The 13,319-nt window shown below is 39.0% G+C and overlaps 1 long non-coding RNA gene across 1 annotated transcript; it reads right to left on the bottom strand.

Annotated features, from left to right (window-relative positions):
- Positions 1-1,817: 1,817 nt before the first annotated feature.
- On the bottom strand, positions 1,818-6,462 carry LOC131514746 (uncharacterized). The gene is made up of 3 exons (XR_009263255.1): positions 6,355-6,462; positions 5,597-5,682; positions 1,818-2,198 (listed from the first exon to the last, which is right to left on the bottom strand). It is a non-coding gene; the product is annotated as an uncharacterized LOC131514746 (long non-coding RNA).
- Positions 6,463-13,319: the final 6,857 nt, after the last annotated feature.

Here is a 13,319-nt window from a genome sequence, read left to right as displayed (position 1 = left end):
TATCTTTCACTTTCTGGTTATTTACTATCTATATCGTTTATTTTTCATACTGTATACCTTTCTAAATTGGTGTTTTTTACCATGATTTGCTCAATCTTCCTTTTTTTAATGTTTTGTGTCTGCTCTAGATCTTTTATAATGGTTACCTTGAGACTTACTAAAACATGCTAGGCCTTTTCCTGTTGCTAGCAGCTCATATTCATTTGTGTCAGATCTAGATTTTTGCTTTATGATTATTTTGAGGCTAGCATAAAAATGCTAGTCTTTTTCTGCTGCTACCAAATCATATCCATTTACCTACAATGGTTCCACACTTTTACTTCTCCCCTTTTATGTTCTTGATTTAACAAATTGCCTTTTATTATGCCGTGAATTTGTTACCCAATTGTAGCACCTATTGTTATTTTTTTTTAATGTTTATTTATTTTGAGAGAGAGAGACAGTGTGAGCTGGGCTGGGAGGGCAGAGAGAGAGAAAGAGAGAGATAGAATCTGAGAGAGAGAGAGACAGAATCCAGGTTCAGTCTGAGCTGTCAGCATGGAGCCCAATATGAGGTTGGAACTCAAGAACCATGGATGATGACCTGAACCGCAGTTGGACACTTAACTGACTGAGTCACCCCAGCACACCTATTGTTATTTTTAATGCTCTATTCCTTTAATATTTATTCTATAATTAATTAAAAGACTATTCTTAGAGTTAATTTTCTAATTTTGACTCTATATCACCTTTATCATGTTTTGTGTGATTTTATTTTTTGTATGTCACTAGTGTCTTTTCATTTCATCTTGATAAGCTCTTTCTGTATTTCTTTCAAGGCAAGTGTAGGGGTAATAAACTCCCTCATCTTCTGTGTGTCTGGGGAAGTCCTTATTTTCCTTCAGGTGTTCAAATGAACACCTTTGGCGGATACAGTATTCATGTCTGACATTTCTGTCTTTCAATACTTTGAGTATGTCACTCTATTGTCTACTGGCCTGTAGAGTTCCTGCTGAGAAATCTGCTGATATCTTAACTTGGGGGGAAGGTCCTTTGTGGGCTAATTCTTTTTTTCCCCTACTTTAAGAATTCTTTAGCATTGATTGATACTCATTGACACTCATTATAATTTGCCACTGAGAAAGTCTTTTTGCACTGACATAATAAAGCGTTCTATTAGCTCTGTGGACTCGTATGTTAAGTTCCTTCCCCATTTGGGAAGATCTCAGCAATTATTTCTTTACATAGAGTCTGCTCCCATTCTTTCTTCTCCTTCTGGTATAATCATTATTCTTATATTGCCTTTTCTAATAGCTGATTACTTACACAGTGTTTCTTCACTTGTTTGAAATCTTAGTTCCCCTCCTATCACTTGAATCATTTCTAAATTCCAGTCCACAAGATAGCTTATTCCTGCTTCCATCTGACCTGGTATATTTCCAATGCTTCTTAATGCATTTTTTTCATCTCATTCACTGAGTACGTAAGCTCCATAAATTTTTTGGTTCTTTTTTATACGTTCATTCCCTTTAGTAAAGTACTCCTTCTGTTCATTTTTTTTTTATGCCTGAGTTGACAAAACTGCCTTCTAAATTTTCTTGTGCTCATTGAATTAATTCATAAAAGCTGTTTTGCTATGTATATCAGTAAGATTACAATATTCTTTGTCTTTGAATTTGGATGCTGGAGAATTGTCATTTTTCTGTGTGATACCATATAACTATGATTTTTCACCGTGGATGAAATGTGCCTTTCTCATCTCACTTGAAGGCTTGAATACCTTTCTTATGTAGAAAAGGCTTTGCTTACATTCACTGTAACAGTTAAACAGATTGGCAATCAGAAACTTTATTTTTGTTTCACAGAAGATCTCATGACATAGCACAAGATTTTCTTTCTCCTAAAGGAGCTGATCCTCCACGAAATTTAGGAGCACACCAAATAGAGCTGACATTAAAAACAAAAACAAAAAAATCTGGTAGCACAGCAGCAAGGGAATTGTGGGCTTAGCCCTTGGGTCTTTGGGTGTGCCCAAGGACTCTAGAGTGGGTGGGAGGAGTCTCAGAAGTCCCAGACCTCTTCCTGAAATACCAAGGCAGACAGCAGAACACTTCTTCCTTCAATTCTCTTTCTCTGCCTTCAATTCTCTTTCTCTGCCTTCTTCCCTTTCCGTCCTTTGTCCCAGTCGCAGAGTTCTCTTCCGGGAAACCCAGGTGCTGCTGAAGAGCAACAGGCTCCAGCTGCACCTGAGCAGTCGGGAGGACTTCACTTACCACCTGTGCTTTCCACCTCCTGTGCCTCCTCTGCCGGTACCAGCACTGCCGCTCCTGCTGTTGCACCTCCCTTGGCCCCATAGCCTCTCTGCTTCTCAATCCACCTGCTTTGGAATGAGGATGGATGGATCACACTGTATCCTTGTATGCTGGGTAGAGACACTTTTATTCAGTCATGGATGTCCAGTTAGACGCAAACTGAAGGGGAGACAAAAATGAACAACTTACACTGCCAAGATGCCGATTTTACCCCTATTACTCTCATTTCAATAGAGTTGAATGACAGATGTTAAATGAGGACTCTTTTCTATCTGGAATTTTACCTAAAGGGGGACTGAGATGAGGTTTAAATGCAGTACACTTGTTATCTGGAAAGAGCAGGCATAAAGGAAAAGGGAAGCAATGAACCTAAGATTGGCCAGTTTTCCAAGGAGCAGGTGGTTGTTTTTCTCTACAACTGTATTACAAATACTGGAACAGTGAGAACCCTACCAGGGAAGTCGTGACTTCATCTGAGATGCATTGTTTCCAGAGGAGCTTAATACACATCATAGTTTGCCCAAACCCCATTTATTTATTTATTTATTTATTTTTTTAAATTTTTTTTTTTCAACATTTTTTATTTTTATTTATTTTTGGGACAGAGAGAGACAGAGCATGAACGGGGGAGGGGCAGAGAGAGAGGGAGACACAGAATCGGAAACAGGCTCCAGGCTCCGAGCCATCAGCCCAGAGCCTGACGCGGGGCTCGAACTCACGGACCGCGAGATCGTGACCTGGCTGAAGTCGGACGCTTAACCGACTGCGCCACCAAGGCGCCCCCCAAACCTCATTTAATACCCAGAGATCAAAACTCTATCACTCTAGTTCTTGTTCCAGGATGATGGCATAAAGCCCCTTCAGCCCATCTTTCACACATCTATAAATTAGAGACAAATACAAAAAGAACCCACGAGTAGCTGAAGATACCAAAGAGTGCATGGGAGACGAAACCTGAACAAGAGGCTAGTACGGGAAATAAGGTTTACAGTTTATTTCTTTTTACACCTTTTGTTTCTGCAACAGTTTTTTTTCTTGTGAGAAAAAAACTGGTTCTTCCCATCTGACATATTGTGACAAGGGAAAATACTCCCACATATTTCCAGTGCCCACTCGGACCCAATTCCCTCACAGTGCTTGGGGTGTGTGGGTCACCAAGGGCCCTAGTCAACACCCATCCCACGAAACTCTGCCCTCAGCCGGTTCTGGTCTAGTGCTGTTCTGCCACTGAACACCAGGCTGCTTTAATCGAAATCATTTCATAAGGTGTTTTACTTTGGGTCCTCCCAGGACACACACTGAGATTTGCATGAGGACTGGGAACTGCCCTCAGGAACAACACCTGTGAGGGAGTGAAGGCAGGTGCTCTGGGCAGAGGGAGAAGTTGGACTGCAATGCACTAGCAACAAAACCCACAAGTGATCACACAAGGAGCTAAGGAGCTGGGCTGCCCTTCAAATTGTTTTAACTTGAGGCAGTTTGGCTGCTACAGATGTCAATGCAGGTAACATTTGTGTAACTGCTGCTGACAGAAGTGCCGCATGCACTGCTAAATGGCTGGTTTTCTCATGGATTCGATTTTTTGGTGAATAATGTCAAAAAAAAAAAAAAAAAAGATGGAGGAGTATTTGTCTTAGTCCAGTCAGGCTGTTATCACAGTACAGGATACACTGGATGGCTTGTGAGGACAGACACTTGTTCCTCACAGTTCTGAGGCTGGGAAGTCCGGATGAGGACACCAGCAGATTCGTGTCTAGAGAGAATCCCCTTTCTTCGTGGCGTCTTCCCTGTGACCTCACATGGCAGAAGCAGCAATGGAGCTCGAGACCTCTTTTTTTTTTTTTTTTTTTTTTTTTTTTTTTTTTTTCAACATTTTTTATTATTTATTTTTGGGACAGAGAGAGACAGAGCATGAACGGGGGAGGGGCAGAGAGAGAGGGAGACACAGAATCGGAAACAGGCTCCAGGCTCCGAGCCGTCAGCCCAGAGCCTGACGCGGGGCTCGAACTCACGGACCGCGAGATCGTGACCCGGCTGAAGTCGGACGCCCAACCGACTGCGCCACCCAGGCGCCCCTCGAGACCTCTTTTATAAGGGCGCTTATATCCCAATCATCACCTCCCCAAATCCCACCTCCTAGTATCATCCCCTACAATTTCACAGTATGAATTTCTGGGGGACACAAACATTCAGTCCAAGCAAGGCAGTACACTTCTTCCCTATAATTTCACTGTGTGAGGCAGGGGGAAAAGGTGGAGTGGGAAACATGGGGAGATTTGTAGACGAAGCCCCAAGGATAACTTCAGTGGTAACGCACCAACTTCAGCGTGTTTATTAGTTATGCTTTTTAATAAAAACTTTTGCATTCTGGAAGTATTGTGATCCCCCCATTTACAGGTGAGGAGGCTGAGGATCAGAGGTTAAGTGAGTGAGTGGAAGCTCCCAGTTAGTAGCAGATTCTGTTGTTCCAGTTCTCATCTTTCCACCAGAAAGTTCTCATGTGTTTTCAACTACCCAAAACATCCAAGTTCATTGCTGAACTAAAACAGTAAGTACTAAATATTAAATCCTCACTTTTTCACCTTGGGTTAATGCTCTCAGGTGCTGACTCAACATGTGCTGTTTCATTACCAAAAGAGCAGCAATGTCAGAGAGAAATCCCAAGCTCCTTTCATAAACCACCATAGCATAGGGATACTTTCGGTCTCAAAAGAGTTCTGTAAGATTAGTTGATAATAGCAAGGAAACAGATAGACACTAATGCATCTTTGAGGATGTGCCTAACGCTCTCCTTTAATGTCATTTTCAAGGGCAGAGCTTCAATATTTACTTTTTAAAACAAACACCTGTAGTAACAGATCCTGTTTTCAGGGCCTTTAGATAAATAGAGATGTATCTGCCTGACCTTTGAAAAGTAAATTAAATGTCAGAATACACTTCCAAATTCATTTCAAGAAGTTATTTTAAAAGCTTTATCCACCAAATGTAAAGGTTGAAAAATATCCTGGATCCATACTTTCTGAATAGACTGAGTTCCACAAGAATCAATCTATTAAAGATATCACCAAATCTGGAGTATAAATTATTTTATTTTAATGATTATATCATACGTAGATATATTTGAACTGCTATGGTTCCACAAGTAACCCAAATTTTAACGTTTTATGCATGTGGCACTAACCCACAAACTAGTAATTTCTAGGCCTTTAATTCCTTTAAGCTTAATTATCTTCTTGGGGAAATAATATGGCTTCATTCTCTTTTTTCCCTGAGCACCTTCATTTACACCAAGAAGCCCCCCTTACCTAAAATTCCACATGGTTCCACCTCCAACTCTCTCTTCCTAATAGTTTTAGAATGGAGGCCAGAGAACCCTGAAAGCCTTTGGGACCTAACAAGGACAAAGCGAGATGAGTGAGCACTGATCTTGGGTGCAAAAGTTAAGGAGGCACACAATTCAGTTACTAGGGTAAATAATATTTTAATGCAGTAGTAAAAAAAAATCAAATGAGATAAAATCTCTGATAATGAAGTGTCCAAATTTTAAAATATTACCAAATGTTCTTTGACCTCACGTGTCAAGATGTCTCTGCACAGTAAGGTTATTTTTTTTATTTTTTTAAATGTTTATTTATTTTTGAGACAGAGAGAGACAGAGCATGAATGGGGGAGGGTCAGAGAGAGGGAGACACAGAATCTGAAGCAGGCTCCAGGCTCCGAGCTGTCAGCCCAGAGCCCGACGCGGGGCTCGAACTCACGGACTGTGAGATCATGACCTGAGCCGAAGTCGGATGCTTACCTGACTGAGCCACCCAGGCGCCCCCACAGTAATGTTATTTAAAATTTGATTTTAAATCCCTCTACAATCTTCTTGAAACTTTTCCAGCATTTTCCCATTATTTTTTTTATTAGAGAAAGCTTTATTTGATGGAGGGCCAGGTATCTGCTTCCCAGCAACGCCGCTTAAGTAAATGCCCAACTCATACAGTCAGCATTACTGTCTCAAAAATCTTTCATTTTGACATATTATCACACATTTTTCATTAGGGAATTGCATACTCACATATGTCCATAAATATTTAGTCTTACTAGATCTAGGTTGACCTGCTTGAGAAGCAGAATGGGGAAAAAATCTTATCTCTGTCCTTGGAAAACATACAACTAAATGAAGGGAAAGTTTGAATGTGGCTCTGAGAGACTCTGTTTCCCTGAAAACAAAATCATTTTGTTCTAGTCAATCAATAACTACATGGTAAATGTGAATCTTAGGCTCAGGAAGAGGTTATCGGCCACAACATTTCCTAACACTTTCATAATGTTATCAGGAATTAAAAGGTAACATTTATCAAATATTTACAAGTTGGGTGGGACACAGCACAGTGTAAACATATGAATCTGCCAAACTGCAGTTTTAAAACAGATCCAAAAAAATCTCAAAAATGTTTGCTCTTCAATGATACATTCTCCATCACATAAATTTTTTTAATTTTAATTTTTTTTATAATTTACATCCAAGCTAGTTAGCATATAGTGCAACAATGATTTCAGGAGTAAATTCCCTCATGCCCCTTACCCATTTAGCCCATCCCCCACTCCCACAACCCCTCCAGCCGCCCTCTGCTTGTTTTCTATATTTAAGAGTCTCTTATGTTTTGTCCCCCTCCCTGTTTTTATATTATTTTTGCTTCCCTTCCCTTAAGTTCATCTCTTTTGTATCTTAAATTCCTCATATGAATGAAGTCATATGATATTTGTCTTTCTCTGACTACCCTCTACCCTGAATACACAATACTTCTCTGACTACCCTGAATACCCTCTAGTTCCACACATAGTTGCAAATGGCCAGATTTCATTCTTTTTCATTGCCGAGGAATACTCCATTGTGTGTGTGTGTGTGTGTATATATATGCCACATCTTCTTTATCCATTCATCTGTCGGTGGACATTTGGGCTCTTTGCATACTTTGGCTATTGTTGATAGTGCTGCTATAAACATTGGGGTGCGTGTGCCCCTTCGAAACAACACACCTGTATCGTTTGGATAGATACCTAGTAGTGCAATTGCTGGGTCATAGGGTAGTTCTATTTTTTGTTTTTTGAGGAACCTCCATACTGCTTTCCAGTGTGGCTGCACCAGTTTGCATTCCCACCAGCAGTGCCAAAGAGATCCTCTTTCTCCACATCCTCGCCAACATCTGTTGTTGCTTGAGTTGTTAACGTTAGCCATTCTGACTGGTGTGAGGTGGTATCTCATTGTGGTTTTGATCTGTATTTCCCTGATGATGAGTGAAGTTGAGCATTTTTTCATGTGTCGGTTGGCCATCTGGATGTCTTCTTTGGAGAAGTGTCTATTCATGTCTTTTTCCCATCTCTTCACTGGATTATTTATCTTTTGGGTGCTGAGTTTGGTAAGTTCTTTATAGATCTTGGATACTAACCCTTTATCTGATATGTCGTTTGCAAAGATCCTCTCCCATTCTGTCGGTTGCCTTTTAGTTTTGCTGATTGTTTCCTTCGCTGTGCAGAAGCGTTTTATTTTGATGAGGTCCAAGTAGTTCATTTTTGCTTTTGCTTCCCTTGCTTCCAGAGACGTGTTGAGTAAGAAGTTGCTGTGGGCAAGATCAAAGAGGTTTTTCCTGCTTTCTCCTTGAGGATTTGGATGGCTTCTTGTCTTACATTGAGGTCTTTCATCCATTTTGAGTTTATTTTTGTGTCTGGTGTAGGAAAGTGGTCCAGGTTCATTCTTCTGCATGTCGCTGTCCAGTTTTCCCAGCACCACTTGCTGGAGAGACTGTTTTTATTCCATTGGATATTCTTTCCTGCGTTGTCAAAGATTGGTTGGCCATACGTCTGTGGGTCCATTTCTGGGTTCTCTATTCTGTTCCATTGAGCTAAGTGTCTGTTTTTGTGCCAGCATCATACTGCCTTGATGACTACAGCTTTGTAATACAACTTGAAGTCTGGGATTGTGATGCCTCCAGCTTTGGTTTTGTTTTTCAAGATTGCTTTGGCTATTCGGGGTCTTTTCTGGTTCCATAGAAATTTTAGGATTGCTTGTTCTAGCTCTGTGAAGAATGCTGGTGTTATTTTGATAGGGATTGCATTGAATATGTAGATTGCTTGGGGTAGTATTGACATTTTAACAATATTTGTTCTTATCCAGGAGCGTGGAATCTTTTCCTTTTTTGTGTGTGTGTGTGTCTTCTTCAATTTCTTTCATAAGATTTCAATAGTTTTCAGTGTACATATTTTTCACCTCTTTGGTTAGATTTATTCCTAAGTGTTTTATGGCTTTTGGTGCAATTGTAAACGGGATCGATTCCTTGATTTCTTTTGTGTTGCTTCATTATTGGTATGAAGGAATGCAACCAATTTCTGTGCCTTGATTTTATATCCTGCGACTTTGCTGAATTCATGGGTCAGTTCTAGCAGTTTTTTGGTGGAATTTTTTGGGTTTTCCATATAGAGTATCATGTCATCTGTGAGGAGTGAAAGTTTAACTTCCTCCTGGCCAATTTGGATGCCTTTTCTCTCTTTGTGTTGTCTGATTGCTGAAGTTAAGACTTCCAATAGTATGTTGAGTAAAAGTAGCGAGAGTTGACATCACTGTCGTGTTCCTGACTTTAGGGGGAAAGCTCTGTTTTTTCCCATTGAAGATGATATTAGTGGTGGGTCCTTCATATATGGCTTTTATGATCTTGAGGTATGATCCTTCTATCCCTACTTTCTTAAGGGTTTTTATCAAGAAAGGATGCTGTATTTTGTCAAATGTTTTCTCTGCATCTATTGAGAGGATCATGTGATTCTTGTCCTTTCTTTTATTGACGTGATGTATCACATTGATTGTTTTGTGGATATTGAACCAGCCTTGAATGTCAGGTATAAATCACACTTGGTCATGGTGACTAATTATTTTAATGTATTGTTGGATCCAGTTGGCTAATATCTTGTTGAAGGTTTTTGCATCCTTGTTCATTAGGGAAATTGGTCTGTAGTTCTCCTTTTTAGTGGGGTCTTTGGTTTTGGAACCAAGGTAATGCTAGCTTCATAGAGTTTGGAATTTTTCTTTCCATTTCTGTTTTTTGGAACAGCTTCAAGCGAATAGGTGTTAACTCTTCTTGAAATGTTTGGAAAGCCCCTGGAAAGCCCCTGGAAAGCCATCTGGCCCTGGACTCTTGTTTTCTGGGAGAGTTTTGATTACTAATTCAATTTCTTTACTGGATATGGGTCTGTTTAAATTTTCTATTTCTTCCTGTTTCAGTTTTGGTAGCATATATGTTTCTAGGAATTTGTACATTTCTTACAGATTGCCCATTTTATTAACATATAATTGCTCATAATATTCTCTTATTGTTTGTATTTCTATTGTGTGGGTTGTGATCTCTCCTCTTTCATTCTTGATTTTATTTATTTGGGTCTTTTCCTTTTTCTTTTTTATTAAACTGGCTAGAGGTTTATCAATTATTTTAATTCTTCAAGGAAACAGTTTCTGGTTTCATTGATCTGGTCTACTGTTTTTTGGTTTAGATAGCATTGATTTCTGCTTTAATCTTTATTATTTCCTGTGTTCTGCTGGTTTCAGGTTTTATTTGCTGTTCTTTTTCTAGCTCTTTAAGGTATAAGGTTAGGTTGTGTATCTGAGAACTTACTTCTTTCTTTAGAAAGTTCTGGATTGCTATATACTTCCCTCTTATGACCATCTTTGCTGCATCCCAGAGGTTTGGGCTGTGGTGCTATAATTTTCATTGGATTCCATGTACCTTCTTATTTCCTCTTTAGCTTTTGGTTATTCCATTCATTCTTCAGTTGGATGTTCTTTAGTCTCCAAGTATTTGTTATTTTTCCACATTTTTTCTTGTGGTTGATTTCGAGTTTCATAGTATTGTGGTCTGAAAATATGCACAGTATGATCTCGATATTTTTGTACTTATTGAGGGCTAATTTGTGTCCCAGTATGTGATGTATTCTGGAGAATGTTCCATGTGCACTGGGGAAGAATGTGTATTCCACTGCTTTAGGATGAAATGCTCTAAATGTATCTCTTAAGTTTATCCGGTCCACTGTGTCATTCAAAGCCATTTTTTTCTTGTTGATTTTCTGTTTAGGTGATCTATCCATTGCTGTGAGTGTGGTATTGAAGTCCCCTACTAATATGGTATTATTATCAATGAGTTTCTTTATGTTTGTGATTAATTGATTTATATATTTGGGTGCTCTCACTTTTGTAGCATAAATGTTTACAGTTGTTAGATCCTCTTGGTCAATAGATCCCTTAATTATGATATAATGACCTTCTTGAACTCTTGTTACAGTCTGTTTTTTAAAGTCTAGATTGATAATTATGTCTACTCCAGCTTTCTTTTGGCGACCATTAGCATTATAGATGGTTCTCCATCCCCTTATTTTCAATCTGAAGGTGTCTTTAGGTCTAAAATGGGTCTCTTGTAAACCGCATATAGATGGATCTTGTTTTCTCATCCATTCTGTTACCCTGTGTCTTTTGATTGGAACATTGAGTCCATTGATGTTTAAAGTGAGTACTGAAAGATATGAATTTATTGTCATTATGTTTCTTGTAGAGTTGGAGTTTTCTGGTGGTGTTTCTGGTCCTTTCTAATCTTTGTTGCTTTTGGTATTTATTTATTTATTTATTTATTTATTTATTTATTTATATTTTCATCTTTTCTCCCCTCAGAGATTTCCCCTTAAAATTTCTTGCAGGGCTGGGTTAGTGGTCACAAACTCCTTTAATTTTTGTTTGTCTGGGAAACTTTTTATCTTTCCTTCTATTTTGAATGACAGCCTTGCTGGATAAAGAATTCTTGGCTGCATATTTTTCTGATTCAGCACACTGAATATATCCTGCCACTCCTTTCTGGCCTGCCAAGTTTCTGTGGATAGGTGTGCTGCAAACCTGATCTGTCTTCCCTTGTAGGTTAGGGACTTTTTTTCCCTTGCTGCTTTCATGATTCTCTCCTTGCCTGAGTATTTGGTGAATTTGACTATGATATGCCTTGTTGATGGTCGGTTTTTGTTGAATCTAATGGGGGTCCTCTGTGCTTCCTGGATTTTGGTGTCTGTGTCTTTCCCCAGGTTAGGAAAGTTTTCTGCTATGATTTGCTCACATAACCCTTCTACCCCTATTTCTCTCTCTTCCTCTTCTGGGACCCCGATGATTCTGATATTGTTCCTTTTTAATGAGTCACTGATTTGTTTAATTCTTAAATCGTGCTCTTTTGCCTTAATCTCCCCTTTTTTCTGCTTCATTATTCTCTATTAGTTTGTCCTCTATACCGCTGTTCTGCCTCCTGCATCCTTGCTGCTGTGGCATCCATCCGTGATTTCAGCTCAGTTATAGAATTTTTTATTTCATCCTGACTAGTTTTTACTTCTTTTAATTCCACAGAAAGGGATTCTAGTCTATTTTCAACTCCAGCTAGTATTCTTATTATCATGATTCTAAATTCTGGTTCAGACATCTTGCTTGTATCTGTGTTGGTTAAATCCCTGGCTGTTGTTTCTATGTGCTCTTTCATTTGGGGTGAATTCCTTCATTTCATCATTTTGAAGGGAGAAAAGTAATTAATGAGGTAAAAAAATTAAAATGAAAAAATATTAAAATGAAAAAATATTAAAATGAAAAGAATAAGAACACACCCACACAAAAAATCGAATAAATGGGGCACCTGGGTGGTTCAGTCGGTTGAGTGTCTGGCTTTGGCTCAGTCGGTTGAGCATCTGAATCATGAGCATCATGATTTCATGGTCTGTGAGTTCAAGCCCCGCGTCAGGCTCAGTGCTGACAGCTCAGAGGCTGGATCCTGCTTCAGATTCTGTGTCTCCTTCTCTCTCTGCCCCTACCCTGCTCATGCTCTGTCTCTCTGTCAAAAATAAATAAACATTAAAAAAATCAATTTAAAAAATTGAATAAATGATGCTAGATCCTAGGTGTGTTTTGGTCTGAGTGTTGAAAATGGTCTGATAGATTAGAGAAAAAAGGGGGGAAAAGAAAAAAGGAAATCATTTGAGAATTTGAAAAAAATTAATACATTGAAGTAGATTAAAATGAAATGATGGAAGTAAAATAGCATATGAAAAAATTTACACAAAAGTAAAGAATAATAGAAAAATAATTAAAGAAAAATATTTTTAATAAAAATTAAAAATAAAGATGAATTTTTATCTCTCTCTATTCAAGAAAAAGAAAAGAAACGAAAAAGAAAAAAAGAAACAAAAAAGGGAATCATTTGAAAATTGGAAAAAGCGAATACACTGTAGTAGACTAAAATAAAATGATGGAAGTAGAATAGAATTTGAAAAACTTTACACAAAAGTAAAAAATATAGTGAAAAATGAAAGAAAAATGTTTTTAATTAAAATTGAATATAAAACTGAATTTTCTCTTTGTGTATTCAAGAAAAAGAAAAGAAGTGAAAAAGAGAAAAAAAAGCAAATTGAATAGATGGACCTGCTAACAGATTGAAATATGACTGAAATTACTTCATTTTCCCCTAGAAGTCAGACTATGAAACGCTTTATAGTCCATAAACTAAGCAGGTGGTGAGACTTGTATTATTGAAAAGCGAGGTTGACCCAGTTGGGCGGGGCTTAGTGTAACGGCTCCGTTCTCCACTAGATGGTGATGCTTAGCTTACTGGGGTGTATTTTTGTGGTGCGCTTAGGCATATACGTGCATGCGCAGGAGGGGTGAAAATGGCATTACCAGCTACCCAGTCTCTAGTATCAGAACTCTGTGCTCTCCCTCACCAGCAACGAGCAACCCTCCTTTGTCTCTGGCTTCCATCCACTCCCTGCTTTCACACTGTCCGTGACCAAGCCATCAGGCTGCCAGGAAGCACCTCCCTTCTGAGTTTTATATCAGATGCACCTGTGTTTCCCAACCTGAGGGGCTGCGGCTTTGACCCATTCTGCCCCTCTGCAGGAGGGTCTCACCAAGCAATGGCCAGGTCCCCGCCCACACCCAGGAACATTCACAAGACCGTGCTGCTGCTGACCCCCAGAGACTGC

Source organism: Neofelis nebulosa, chromosome 6 (assembly GCF_028018385.1).
Source record: "Neofelis nebulosa isolate mNeoNeb1 chromosome 6, mNeoNeb1.pri, whole genome shotgun sequence".
Taxonomy (NCBI): domain Eukaryota; kingdom Metazoa; phylum Chordata; class Mammalia; order Carnivora; family Felidae; genus Neofelis; species Neofelis nebulosa.
This window is presented reverse-complemented; position numbering and strand designations above follow the sequence as displayed.